At 35.2% G+C, this 13,320-nt stretch overlaps 1 protein-coding gene and 1 long non-coding RNA gene across 14 annotated transcripts in view; one reads left to right on the forward strand and one right to left on the reverse strand.

Moving 5' to 3' along the window:
• Positions 1–4,339, forward strand: part of LOC111772532 (uncharacterized) — a 63,531-nt gene extending 59,192 nt beyond the window's left edge. The window contains exon 3 of the long non-coding RNA XR_002806453.2: positions 3,952–4,339. This is a non-coding gene — a long non-coding RNA (uncharacterized lncRNA). The remainder of the gene's footprint in view (positions 1–3,951) is intronic.
• The window catches only part of RAPGEF2 (Rap guanine nucleotide exchange factor 2), a 244,967-nt gene that overhangs the window by 197,702 nt on the left and 33,945 nt on the right, over positions 1–13,320 (reverse strand). The window lies entirely within an intron of this gene.

Below are 13,320 nucleotides of genomic sequence, written 5' to 3' on the forward strand. Positions count from 1 at the left end.
TGGGCCCATCACTTCACTCCATTCCATGGATAACTGAAGTTGGATAGGCCAATATGATTCCAAATTCCCCAAGAAAAACAAAATGCTTTTAAACTCTGCTTCCTAACCTGATTCTTTACAATATTCTGACAAATCTTCAGGAGTCTATGTAAGATTTTGTAGCACAGTGCCTAGCCCATATCAAATAGTCCCTAAAAAGTTGTTCAATAAAATGTCAAACTTTTAGTTTGACAATAAATGAGAAAGGGGTTATCAGGTTCAAATCAAATGTTCAGTGAAATTTAAACAAAATCAGGTGACTGCACCGTAACAGTATGGAAAAAAATAACTGGAATAACAGATAGGATATGTGGATTGTGGTCCCAATTCTACTGTTAACTGTTAGGGGAAATAGGGACAACAGATTTAATATAATATATAATTGAGCTAAGTTTTCTTACCTGAAAAATGAAAGGAGATAGAATAATATAGCTTCTTAGTTCCTTTTTAATGCAGAAAATTTAAGCAATTTATACATTATGTTAGAAAGTCTAACCGGTTTTACTTAAATGGTCACCATGAGGAAGAAAAGCTAAAGGGAGGCAACATAAAGTAAATTAGCACCTAAACTGTTCTAACTCTTCCACTGCATTCTGCCTTTACTACTGCATATCACAACTCTGAAAATATTTCTATTAGATCTACGGGTACCAGGAATGGTGCTTTACTGCTTGGGTTTATGATCAATTGGTAATTAAGACCAGAAACAGAAAGACAGCAATAATCTTGGGATTATTTCCCTATGTAAAAACATCATATAAATAATGTTACTTACACTAATAGTAATTTTATTTAAAAGGGGAAAAAAAAACCCTACCAAGTACTTTACAGCAGTTTACACCAAACTTGCTTGTGGTTTCCCCTCAATTGTCACAAGGTGATAAAAGTAATTCTAATAACACAATAAATAACTTTTAAAACTAGTTTTTTGAAAGTTTATATCAAATACTACCACATTGTTAGGAAACTGCCTTACTCTAGAAATTAAAATTCTCTATTCTTACTTAGAAAAACATTACAGGATATCTTACTGATTAACTGTTCTGTTTAAATATCTAATCATCTGAAAAATCATCAATATTGTGAGTGCAAAGGCCAATGTGGAAATCCACACATGTGAATCCTCTTTTCATAATAAACTAAAGATCAAGAGAAAATTACCTGAGCTTGTTAACTTATCAAACCCAAAAATGACAGATATTCAAACACCTCTTCATCTAAGACAGACATAACTCTTCTTTTCAGGCAACAAAAAAGGTAGGCCCAAATTTTCATGTCAAAAGAGTTAACAGTAATAAAAATATAATACTTTACAACTAAAAAAGAAAAGGAAGACTTTGGAAGAGATAATTGCTTAACAGTATTGTCTAATCTACTTACAAGATTTATACACTCATACCTGTGCCTAAAGATATGACAATTTGCCTCAGGAGTTTAATTTTAATATCAAAATTTTAAGCTTCACATATAAGAACATATAAATCCCTTGATATAAGCAAAATTATTCCTATGTGAATCAGTACATTTATACTTCTATCCTAGCTCTGTCCAGTAAGCGGGCCTAAAAGGGTAATTTCCCAGTAGCAACAAGCACATTCCGCACCCAAACCTTGGTTTCTAATACCATTTTCCAAGAAAAGAAACTAAGAGTCCTCAGAGAAATGACTGATTCTAGGACTAGGGTGGGAAAAACACAAGATGAACCTGGAGCATTTAGCAGTCCAGAAAGTAAAAAAATGCTCAAGAAAAAACAAAAAGGATGGGAGCAAGTCAAATGGACACAGGAACAAACTTGAAAGCGCTCCAAGGCCAAAAGATGGAAAAAATCTGAGCAATAAAATAATGTATTACTAAATTATAAGCCAAAGTATAAAATAAATATACTGGAGTCCATACTGGTATAATTAATTGAATAAATAAATGAGGGGGAAGAGTAATCTTCCTTACAGAAGAATTCCAAATAATTTATATAGATGTTCCTCCCTCCAACCAACAAGTGGCGCTTAGATCCTCCCCATCCCACCCCTTGTAGGTGGGTTGAATTTAATGACTTACTTCCAAAGAATAGAACAGTGGGGAAAGTAACTTTACAGTACAGAAACCTGACAAATACTACCTCAGCCAGGTGATCAAGGTCAACATCAAGTGTGATTAAGTCATGTTGACTGTATGCACCCTTGATATTATGTGATGAAATAGCACTTTACCTCCATGGTCGTCCTCCCAAAAAACCATATCCACAGTCTAATCATGAGAAAAACATCAGACTAAACCCCAATTGAGGCACATTCTACAAATACCTGACCAGTAGTCCTCAAAACTTTCAAAGTCATGGAAAACAAGGAAAGACTGAGAAACGTAGGTCAGAAGAGACTGAGGAGATATGATGACTGGATGCAATGTGGTATCCTGGATGGGATCCTGGAAGAGTAAGACACATTCATGGAAAAACTAGTAGGATATGAATGAGTCAAGAGTTTAATGTACCAATGTTGATTTCTCAGTGTTTACAAATGAATCATGGTAATGTAAGATGTTTAACAACAGGAGAAACCCAGAGAGGGACAGACAAGGGCTCTCTATACTATCTTTGCAACTTTTCTGTAATCTAAAATTAATTCAGAATAAGAAATTTATTTTTGAAAAAATTATATACATGTGGAGAGATGAATCTAAAAAAATTTGTGTCACAGCTAAAAAATATAACACAAAATAAGTTCATAGGCTCAGGCCATGCGCATTCTGCCACTGATTCTTTAATTTTGGATTCAAGTTTGGGAATGATTTACAGACTAGAGAGAAGAAACAGTCATCATTTCAAAGGCTTAAAAGCTTAAACCACTTACTTTCTCCTTTCTTCTTAATCACATCCAGTGATCAAGACCTACTGATTCTCACTCCTCAACATCTCCTCTCCACTGCCACTGTCAAGCATCTACTTTAAGGCTTTCATCTCTTTAGAGGCAGTAATTTGTCTCCCTGCTATATCAGTCTTTTCCCATCCTGTCAATTCCACACAACTGTTACATTTCTGAAATGCAAAGCTTAAAAACCTTTCATGACACCATACTTTAAACAGACACTTCAGACACACACACACAAAATTATGTATTAAAAGCCACAAAGTAATAACTGATATTGGCCTTTCCCTACCTCTTACTACATCTTCTTCAAGCATCCTATTCTCTACCAAAATAATTTGCTTCCAAAAGCCCACAGTACTTTTGCTTTTTGTTTCCTTGTTTTTAGTATTTTTCATCCTCTATCAGATTGTGAGCTCCTAAAGACAGGGAACAACAGGCCTTATTTACTCAGATTCATTCTCCACAGTCTAGCATAGGAGTTTATACAGAAAAGGTGCTTAATATATGTTTTTTAATCCTCTTAAAAACTAATAGAATTAAAGTTTCACATAAAATCAATTTAAAAATCTCAAAAAAAAAAAAAAACCCTCAATAATCAGTTAACAAGCTTTGCTCAAAATTGGTCATTTGACTGCATTGAAATCTTTTCAATTTCATACCAAGTCAGATGACCAGCACCAAACTGAACTAGACTCCTTAGATAAGCCATTATCTTTGACTGCAGCTGTGAACGACAGTAAGCCCACATGGGAAAAAAAAGAAGCCAAACAACTGGATGGTAGAACTAAAAGTACTTTAAAGAAGTACAATCTGTATGTTATAGACGTGTTGCTATGCTATGGTCTACCTTTGAAAGCAGTATTTATGATCTCCCCCATAAAGTACACTAACACCCAAAGTACAGGGACTTGGGAAGCACAATATAGATCTCTGATTTATCGAACAATTTGGGGCAAAATCAGAAGCAAAACTTCTATAGCCAAGCCCTAGTTCTATTTACTACTCAGATTTCATTACTTGATCACATCCTATTTTTCTTGCTTACTAGATTGGCAGCCAGCTACACACCCCTCACACTGAAGCTACAAAGGAGAACAACAGTACAAAGGAGAAAAGGCAGTCAGTCAACTAAACAAGAGCCTGAGTTACCTGAAACCTGATCTTCTGGGTCGACACCTGATTCCAAAACAATCTATAAACAGTTGGTCGACATTATTTGTGGAACCCACATTCGTGAATTTGCTAACTTGCTAAAATTTTTTTGTAACCCAAAAATTCATTACTTGAGGCACTTTCACGGCCATTCAGGGACACGCACAGAGGGATGAAGATTCTGAGTCATCCCACATGCATGGTCCTAGACAAGGGGGAACAAGGGAATGCCCTGCCTTCTAGATTCAGCTCTCGTACTGTAAACAACGGTCCTTTTCACAGTGTATTTTGTGTCACGTTTTTTGAATTTTTGTACTTTCTGCTGGTGATTTCACCTGTTTACGAGGGCCCCCAAGCACAATGCTGAAGTACCATCTAGTGTTTCTAAGCATAAGAAAGCTGTGATGTGGCTTAGGGAGAAAATACACGCATTAGACAAGTTTCGTTCAGGTATTACCAATACACATAGAAATGATCTATTTAGGGAAATAAACATTCAGAATAATTCTCTAGTTCTTTTTCATCATTTACATAAAATAGTCTCTTATTTGGGGGAAAGAAAAGGAGGAGGGGGCAGGAGAAGGAAGAAGAAAAAGGAAAACTAAAACCGAAATTTTATTTTTGAAATTTAAATTTGCTATTTTTTAAAGTGTCCACAATACAGTTTTAAGAACCAATTTTACTTCTTATTCAATAAGCAGACATTTCAGTTCTTTTTTTCTTATTCTGTTCTCTATATTGTTATTTAAAACAGTATTATGAGTGTGTTTCATGATGCTTTTGCAAAAGGGGTGCCTGGTCAAATAAGTTTGGGAACACACACTCTACTCTCTCCCGAATTAGAGAGGCACGATGCAGATTTCAAAATCAAGGGCTCCAAAATATGCTACAGTAAATAAATTTGCTTAATCCAAGTTTAATTTGGATCCAAAAGATAATTTAACCACAGCACCCTCTTTTCAAGAAACACAGTAACAAACATTTATAAAATGTCAACATTTGACAAAATAGATGAGAGAGAGAGAAACTGCATAAAATAGAAACAACGTGTTCACAAGAATTAGGTTTACTTTCGGTTCTTCTGGACTTGTTCTTTACAGTCCCACCAGAATACAACCAAAAGAGAAAAACATACATTCTACTGTGGGGAGAAGGTAACATGAAATCCAGATTCACTCCTGTCTCCAGTGCCTAAGTACGATCAAACTTGAGAGTGGTTTACAAGAAAATAGAAAAAATCAAAAATCCAAGCAGGGAAATTCCATTTTAAATGGAAGACTAGGCATTCAATAGGTAGTTATTAAACGTGGACCACCATATGTGATATAGATGCTTCAAAGTATTTAGGGGCAAAATGGAAATAAAATCAGGAAAAATAACTGGAAACAGCATTATATGCAACCTCAAATATTAGTAAATCATCTGACAGTTCGACTTTCTCTTTATTAAGAATCACAACACTTCCCAATTCAAGATATAAAAAAGGATTAAAAAAATAAAAACTTTGCTGAAAATATAAGGAACTAGCATTTACAATTTCCTTTTTTTTAAAAAAGATTTTATTTTTCCTTTTTCTCCCCAAAGCCCCCCGGTACACAGTTGTATATTTTTAGTTGTGGGTCCTTCTAGTTGTGGTATGTGGGATGCCACCTCAGCATGGCTTGATGAGCAGTGCCATGTCGGTGCCCAGGATCCAAACTGGCAAAACCCTGGGCTGCTACAGCGGAGCATGCAAACTCAACCACTCAGCCATGGTATTTTGAGATCTATTCTTTATTGAATCTCACCAAAACACCTACTTTAAAGAATAAGCTCTAAGAGTCAATAAACTCTACTATCTTTATAAATACTATTAAATGGAAATGTGGTTGAAGGGCTGGTTTTACAACATCAAATAAGTGATTGTCTAACTTTTCCAATTCAGTAAGCAATATAACAATTTCTGATATACATCTCATTTAACATCTAATCTAGCTTTCTCTATTTAACCTAAAAGCAAATTAAGGTTTTTCTAACCTTTTTTGAAATTCACAAACCATGTCTATTGGAGAAAAATGTAAATAAAGATAGAAAATAAGAAATTTTAAATTATCTGCAATCCCTTCACCCAGAAACAAGATTTTTTTTTTTTAACTTTTGAGGGCCATTTATTAGACACTATGCCAGGCACTGCAGAGAACTCTTTTTGCTTTTTATTTAGTTTAATCATTCCAACTACCTGTAAATTGGTAACAACATCTACAAAGAAAACTAAGGCAAACTCAATAGCAAAAAACACAAATAACCCAATTAAAAAATGGGCAAAGGACCTGAATCGACATTTTTCCAAAGAGTATATATGAAAGGCCAACAGGTACATGAAAAGATGCTCAACATCACTAATCCCCAGGAAAATGCAAATTAAAACCACAATGACATATCACCTCACACCTGTTAGAATGGCCATCACAAAAAAGGCAAGAGATAACAAATGCTGGTATCAATGTGGAGAAAAGGGAACCCTTGCGCACTGCTGGTGGGACTGTAAATTGTTATAGCCACTACTGAAAATATTATGGAGGGACTGGCCCAGTGGCATAGCGGTTAAGTTTGCATGCTCCACTTCGGTGGCCCAGGGTTCATCAGTTCAGATCCCAGGCATGGACCTACCTACCACTTATCAAGCCATGCTGTAGCAGGCATCCCACATATAAAATAGAGGAAGATGGACACAGGTGTTAGCTCAGGGCCAATCTTCCTGAAAAAAAGAAAGAAAGAAAGAAAGAAAATAGCATGAGAGATCCTCAAAAACTTAAAAATAGAACTACCATAAGATCCAGCAATTCCACTTCTGGGAATACAGCCAAAGGAAACATGAGCCGGCCCCGTGGCCAAGTGGTTAAGTTTGTGCACTATGCTTTGGCGGCCCAAGGTTTTGCTTGTTCAAATCCTGGGCATGGACATGGCACCACTCATCAAGCCATGCTGAGGCGGCATCCCACATGCCACAACTAGAAGGACCCACAAGTAAAAATACACAACTTTGTACTGGGGGTCTTTGGGGAGAAAAAAGGAAAAATAAAATCTTTAAAAAAAAAAGGAAACAAAAATACTAACTTGAAAAGATATCTGCACTCTCATGTTCACAGCAGCATTATTTACAATAGCCAAGACATGGAAACAATCTAAGCGTCCATCAATGGATTAGGAAGTTGTGGTATATATATATATACAATGGAATATGATTCTGCCATAAAAAAATGAGGAAATCCTACCATTTTCAATGACTTTGTACTTTGTACAATGATGTACTTTGAACACATTACGCTAAGTGAAATAAGTCAGAAAGAGAAAGGCAGATAACTGTATGATCTCACTTATCTGTGGAATCTAAAAGAAAAAACAACCCAAACTCATAGAAGAGATCAGACATGTGGTTACCAGAGATGGAGGGTGGGGGAAGGGGAAATTGTAGGAAAGTGGTCAAAAGTACAAATTTCCAGTTACAGTTATAAGGTAAATAAGTACTAGCGATGTAATGTACAACACGATGACTACAGTTAACACTGCTATACGATACATAGGAAAGTTGTTAAGAGAGTAAATTTTAAAAGTTCTCATCACAAAGAGAAATTTTTTTCTTCTCTCTTTTCTTTATATTGTATCAATATGAGATGATGAACATCGGCTGAACCTATTCAATGATCATTTCACAATATACGTATATGAAACCATCATGCTGTATGCCTTAAACCTATACAGTGATACATGTCAATTATTTCTTAATAAAACTGGAAGAGAAAAAAAGAAAAGAAAACTAAGGCAATAAGAGGTTAGGTATCTTGACTAAAGTCACACACCTGGTAAGGAGCAAAGCAAAAATTTGAACCCAAGTCTGTTGAGTTGATTTCTACTCATATGCACTATGAGAGTATGTGAGTATATTTTTAAACAAAAATTCAAATTACAGTATGCATTCTGTTTTGTAATCAGCTTTCATCATAAGTATCTTTAGACATTTATAAATATCCTAAAGATCATAAATATCTTTAGGAGGCAAAAGACTACAAGATTGTCTTTCACTCCAAACTCTTCACTTGCTCCATCAAGCCATTCATTTTAGATATTGAAGTTCTTGCTATTTTTTTTTTTTTTGACAACTTTAAGCAATGCTGCAAAATATATCTGCCACTTGATAATGTGTGACCTTGGGCAAGTCAGCTGACCTCTCTGAGCCTCTTACGGGGGCTCTGAAAATTATGTAAATTAAAAAGCAGTTGCTGGCATATAAATTAAGCTCCAAATGGTAGCTTGTTCAAATATCTTTAATTGCTTTCTTACAATAAATTTCCAGAAGAAAAACTTGCTGAGTCAAAGGGCATGTACATGTTCAATGCTTTTAGAGCATATTACCAAAGAACTCTCCAAAAATGGTATAAAATTTACATGCCCACCATCCCTGGATGAAAGGACCTATTCCTTATATGCCTAGAAAAATTGGGTATTATCCTTCTTTTACCAACATTTTTCCAATTTCATGAACAAAAAAACCAGTATTTTGTGCAAACTCCATCTTTAATTTCTAGTGAAAAAAATTTTTTCATATATTTTAGGCCATTTGTATTTCTTCCTTTCCTATTTTTCCTTTTCTTTTGTCTACTATTGACGTGTTTGCATTTCTTATTGGGTTTTTAAAGGGTAGTATCCTTCATGTTGCAAATAATTTTCCCCAAAGATATTTAGTCACTAATGTTTAGTTTCAGATAAAAAGAAAAGCCTGGTTAATAGAACAGTAATGTGGAAAATAAAAAAGAAGAATTATTGGATTGATGTTGTAAATGGTGAGTCTTTTAAAAAAAATCTTATTTTAGAACAGTTTTAGCAGTTTTTGGAAATGCCGCTATAAACACTGGTGTGCAGGCTTTTTTGTGGACGTTTTCCACTCCTTTAGGTAAATACCAAGGAGCACGATTGCTGGATCATATGGTACGAGCATACTTAGTTTTGTAAGAAACCATCAAATTGTCTCCAAAGTGGATGTACCATTTTCATTCCTACCAGCAGTGGATGAGCATTCCTGCTGCTCCACATCCTTGCCAGCATTTGGTATCATCAGTTTTCTGGATTTTGGGTATTCTAATAGGTATGTAGTGGTATCTCGTTGTTTTAATTTGCATTACCCTGATAACATTCGTTATGTTCTTCTCGTATGCTTATTTGCCAATTGTGTATCTTCTTTGGTGACAGATACCTCTTAAACTTGTATTTTCTATACCTGGGCTATCCAATATGGTAACCGTTAGTCACATGTGGCTATGGAATGCTTCAAATGTAGCTGATTCTATGGAGATATGCTGTAAGTGTAAAACCGACACCGAATTTCAAAGACTTGGTATGAAAAAAAAAATGAGAAATATCAGTAAGTTTTTACACAGCTTACACGTCTAAATGACAATATTTTTGGATATTCTGGTTAAATAAAACTTACTGCACCTGTTTCACTTTACATTTTTAATGTGGCTACTAAAAAGTTTAAAATTACATGTGTAGCTTGTGTTATATTTTTACCAGACAGCACTGATCTATATATAGCCTGTATTTTGACAATTGTATTAGGCAAACACTGAGTCTTCTGCAGTACTTTCTGAATGGTATTATGATAACAAGGAAATAAAGAGTAAGAAAGCAAAAAAGTTTAATAAGCAAACCATCAACAGAACTTGATCAAAAGAATTTAAAAGGTTATAGCTTTTCTTTCTCTATATATCCTAGACCCACCAAGATGTTACAGTTTTTTGCAATAGCAATGCTGTTACTTATAATCTTCTGAAAAATGCATAATTTCAGAAAATAATCAAGAACATTCTAGAACCAGGCCAGGCTAGAAGTATCTAGGTAATATGTATCACAGTTCAATTTCACTAGGTTGAATAAGTGAAGAGAAGGAATGAATGGAGAATACCCAAAACAGCATTTTTTTAAATAATAAAATGAACAGAGACTACTGGAAAGAATGGGAGAACAGATTAATGATAGCTTATGACCTAGCTTTAGCCAAATCAAAATTAAATCAAGTATTGAGTAAGGATAGGGACAAATGGAACTAAGGAGTAAGAAATACAACAGGAGAACATTCTAAACATCCATTACTAAGAGACTAGATTAACTGTGATACAATGGAATACTATGCACAAACTAAAGTAAATGAACCAGGTATATGTCAACATGAGGAAACCTCAAAAAATACACAGAGAAAAAGGCAAGTTGCAGAATGATATATGAAGTCTTTAGATGAACTTTAAAAACACAAAGGTATGGTTTATGGAGACATGCATGGAGCAAAAGAATAAACACATGGCTTGCAAGGACATCCACTAAACTCTCAACAGTGGTTAGTTCTGGGTGAGAGGAAGGAGTATGAGACTAGAGAAGGGGAAAAAAGGGTCTTCCTCTATAATGTTGCATTGTTTCTATGTCAGACACACACACAGAGGAAAAAAGAATATGAAAAAAAAAGAAATTATGAAAGACCAATGGGCTTCTGGCTACTGTAAAATAACTTCATGTCTGGACTGCACTCTGCTCTCACAGGCCCCACACACAACCCAATGCCATATTCCTGTCTATTACTGGAGGCTACATTTATAGAATCTAAAGGTCTCCATGGCAACAATATGGTCTGTCAAAAAGGGAAGCATTTGTTCAGAGTCAGAGAAAACACTTTCTCCAAAAGCGCCCTATCTCAAAAAAAAAAAAAAAAAAAAAAAACCGACTAGAAACACCTACTCCATACAACTCACTCCCCAACAAATATCAACTTTAAAGCAACCATGTAACATCTGATTGAGCTCTTATTCAGAGCATTCTATGTATATCCCTGCAGCTGTAAAAAATTTATAAAATTTGAACCAAGCCCTCAGTCAAGATAAACCATAATATCATATGGTTTCTACAAATCCTTCTTTTATTAATCAACTAGTTATGGGCCCAGTGGAATATTTTGTGCCAGAAAATATATTCTCCATGAGTGTACCATATGATAGAGAAAATGCCATTCCAAACATATATTTTTATGTCTCTCTCTTTTTTATGGGTTTCCACTTAGTGTGGGAGTCCCCATAGACTCTTTGGGACCCAAGCAAGAGAAGATTAAGATCTGAACCAAGAGTGGCACAATACCAACATTTTTCATTAACAGAATTAGAGGAAATAGGTATTTATCGTAGAAAGAATGAATTTCTACTTAATCCTTGAAAAGCACTCAAGGAAAATTTTTTAATGTTTTAAAATAAACAAGTACTTATTTTAATACTAAAAGCCCAATTCACGAATTACATTTGCTCCTCTTGATTACTTGGATCCAAACTAACACAGTGCTTAAGAGCACGGGTTCTAGAACTGAGTCCCTGAATTCCAACACCAGCTCAACCACTTACCACCTGTATGAGCCCTGACCAGTCACTGCACTTCCAAAGCCTTCTCCGGAAAATTGGAAAATACGTCCTTTACATAATGTATGTGAAATGTTTTACGCAGTGAGTATTCAATAAATGCTTGCTATTAGTTATTACTACTTAAAAGCTAGAAGACCTTTTTTAATTAACCACGGCTTTCTTGTAATTTAAAACACTGAAACACCGAAAACCTGGGGGGAGGGGGCGGGGGAGGGGGGGACTCTTTTTAGAACTACTGTATGTTTTAAGAGATCTTTTTTATTTATTAGCAATAAACTTGCTCAGTCTACCCTTTAATGCACAAATGCATTTCATATTATTTTTCTGGTTTTTCTGTTTTTTTCTATAAAGCATGAAGTCTTCTGGTAAATCAACCCTTCCTCCACAGCAGCTGTTGTGTGAAACTGACTCATGAAATGTAGACATAGAAATGAAATATTTGATCATCTGGTCCCATCCACTTGCCAATGTACCAGTAGGATTTTTCCATCCTATAATTTATTTTCAAATACTGCAAATAAATTGCTTATTGGTTTTGTCAGAAATCAATCTGAACTCATTATACATGAGAAAAATGTTCTTCATTTTGTCAAAGCTATAAATGCATTAACTTCTGATTATAAGAAAAAGGAAAGGGAATAAAACAAGATATTACCATGATTTTTAATGTTCTGAATGGCATTAAGGTATCTCATTTTGCTTTCAAAGTCAAAAAAGAAAAATATTTTTTAAATTGCTTTAGATAACATTCTTTGCCATAAAGAATAAAATTGCTATTCCTATAATCTTAGATGCAAAAAACATGGAAAAGGCGTTTGGCCACACATACTCGGAAGGTAAAGGGAATTCTCTGTCTTCCGTGCTGCACAAGTGCCCCAGACAACACTGACACCCTGAGAGGGGCATTTCTGTTACGTTACAGAGTTGCTAGGTTTTCAGGATCCCACTGTTTGTTAAACTTGTCTCCACTTAATATTAAGCATTCCTTATTGACATATAGGTAAAAACTGGTTAAAATTACCTTCGATACCAGCCAGTCAACATACAAAAATATGTTCAACCTCACTCAGAATCAAAGAAATGCTATCTAAACACTGCAACACAATTTTTCACTTCTCAGATTGGCAAAATTTGAAAAGTTTAATGAAAATTCATTCCTGGCATGGGTTTTTATACACTGTTGGTGGAAATATAAATTGGTACAACTTTTTCAATGAGCCATTTGGCAATGTCTATCAAAATGTTAACTATATATATACTTAGACTTGGTAATTTTACTACCAGGAATCTAATCTACATATTTATTCACAAAAAGCACCCACAAACACATATACACACATACATAATGATATACACCTTGCACCATGTGTAACAGGTCATGGAATCTGGAAGCACTCTAAATACCACTGTTGGGGGACTACTGAGATAAATGACAATGCATCCAGGGGAATGCTGTACACCTCTGAACGGAATGAGGCTGACCTTGGGATCAACTCACAAAAATGTTACTTAAAAGAAAAGGTAAGAAGCGTGTATACAGAATGACTACACCTGCTTAAATTAATTTTTAAAAATCTAACTATGCTTAGGGGACAGCCTGACGGCATACTGGTTAAGTGTGGACACTCTGCTTCAGCAGCCCGGGGTTTGCAGGTTCCGATCCCAGGTGTGGACCTAGCACTGCTTGTCAAGCCACGCTGCAGCAGCATCCCACATAAAACAGAGGAAGATTGGCAACAGATGCTAACTCAGGGCCAATCTTCCTTATGAAAAAAAAATCTAACTGTGCTGTAGGATCATAAAACCTTTTTTCCAAGTATATAAAAACTTAC

Source organism: Equus caballus, chromosome 2 (genome assembly GCF_041296265.1).
Source record: "Equus caballus isolate H_3958 breed thoroughbred chromosome 2, TB-T2T, whole genome shotgun sequence".
Classification (NCBI taxonomy): domain Eukaryota; kingdom Metazoa; phylum Chordata; class Mammalia; order Perissodactyla; family Equidae; genus Equus; species Equus caballus.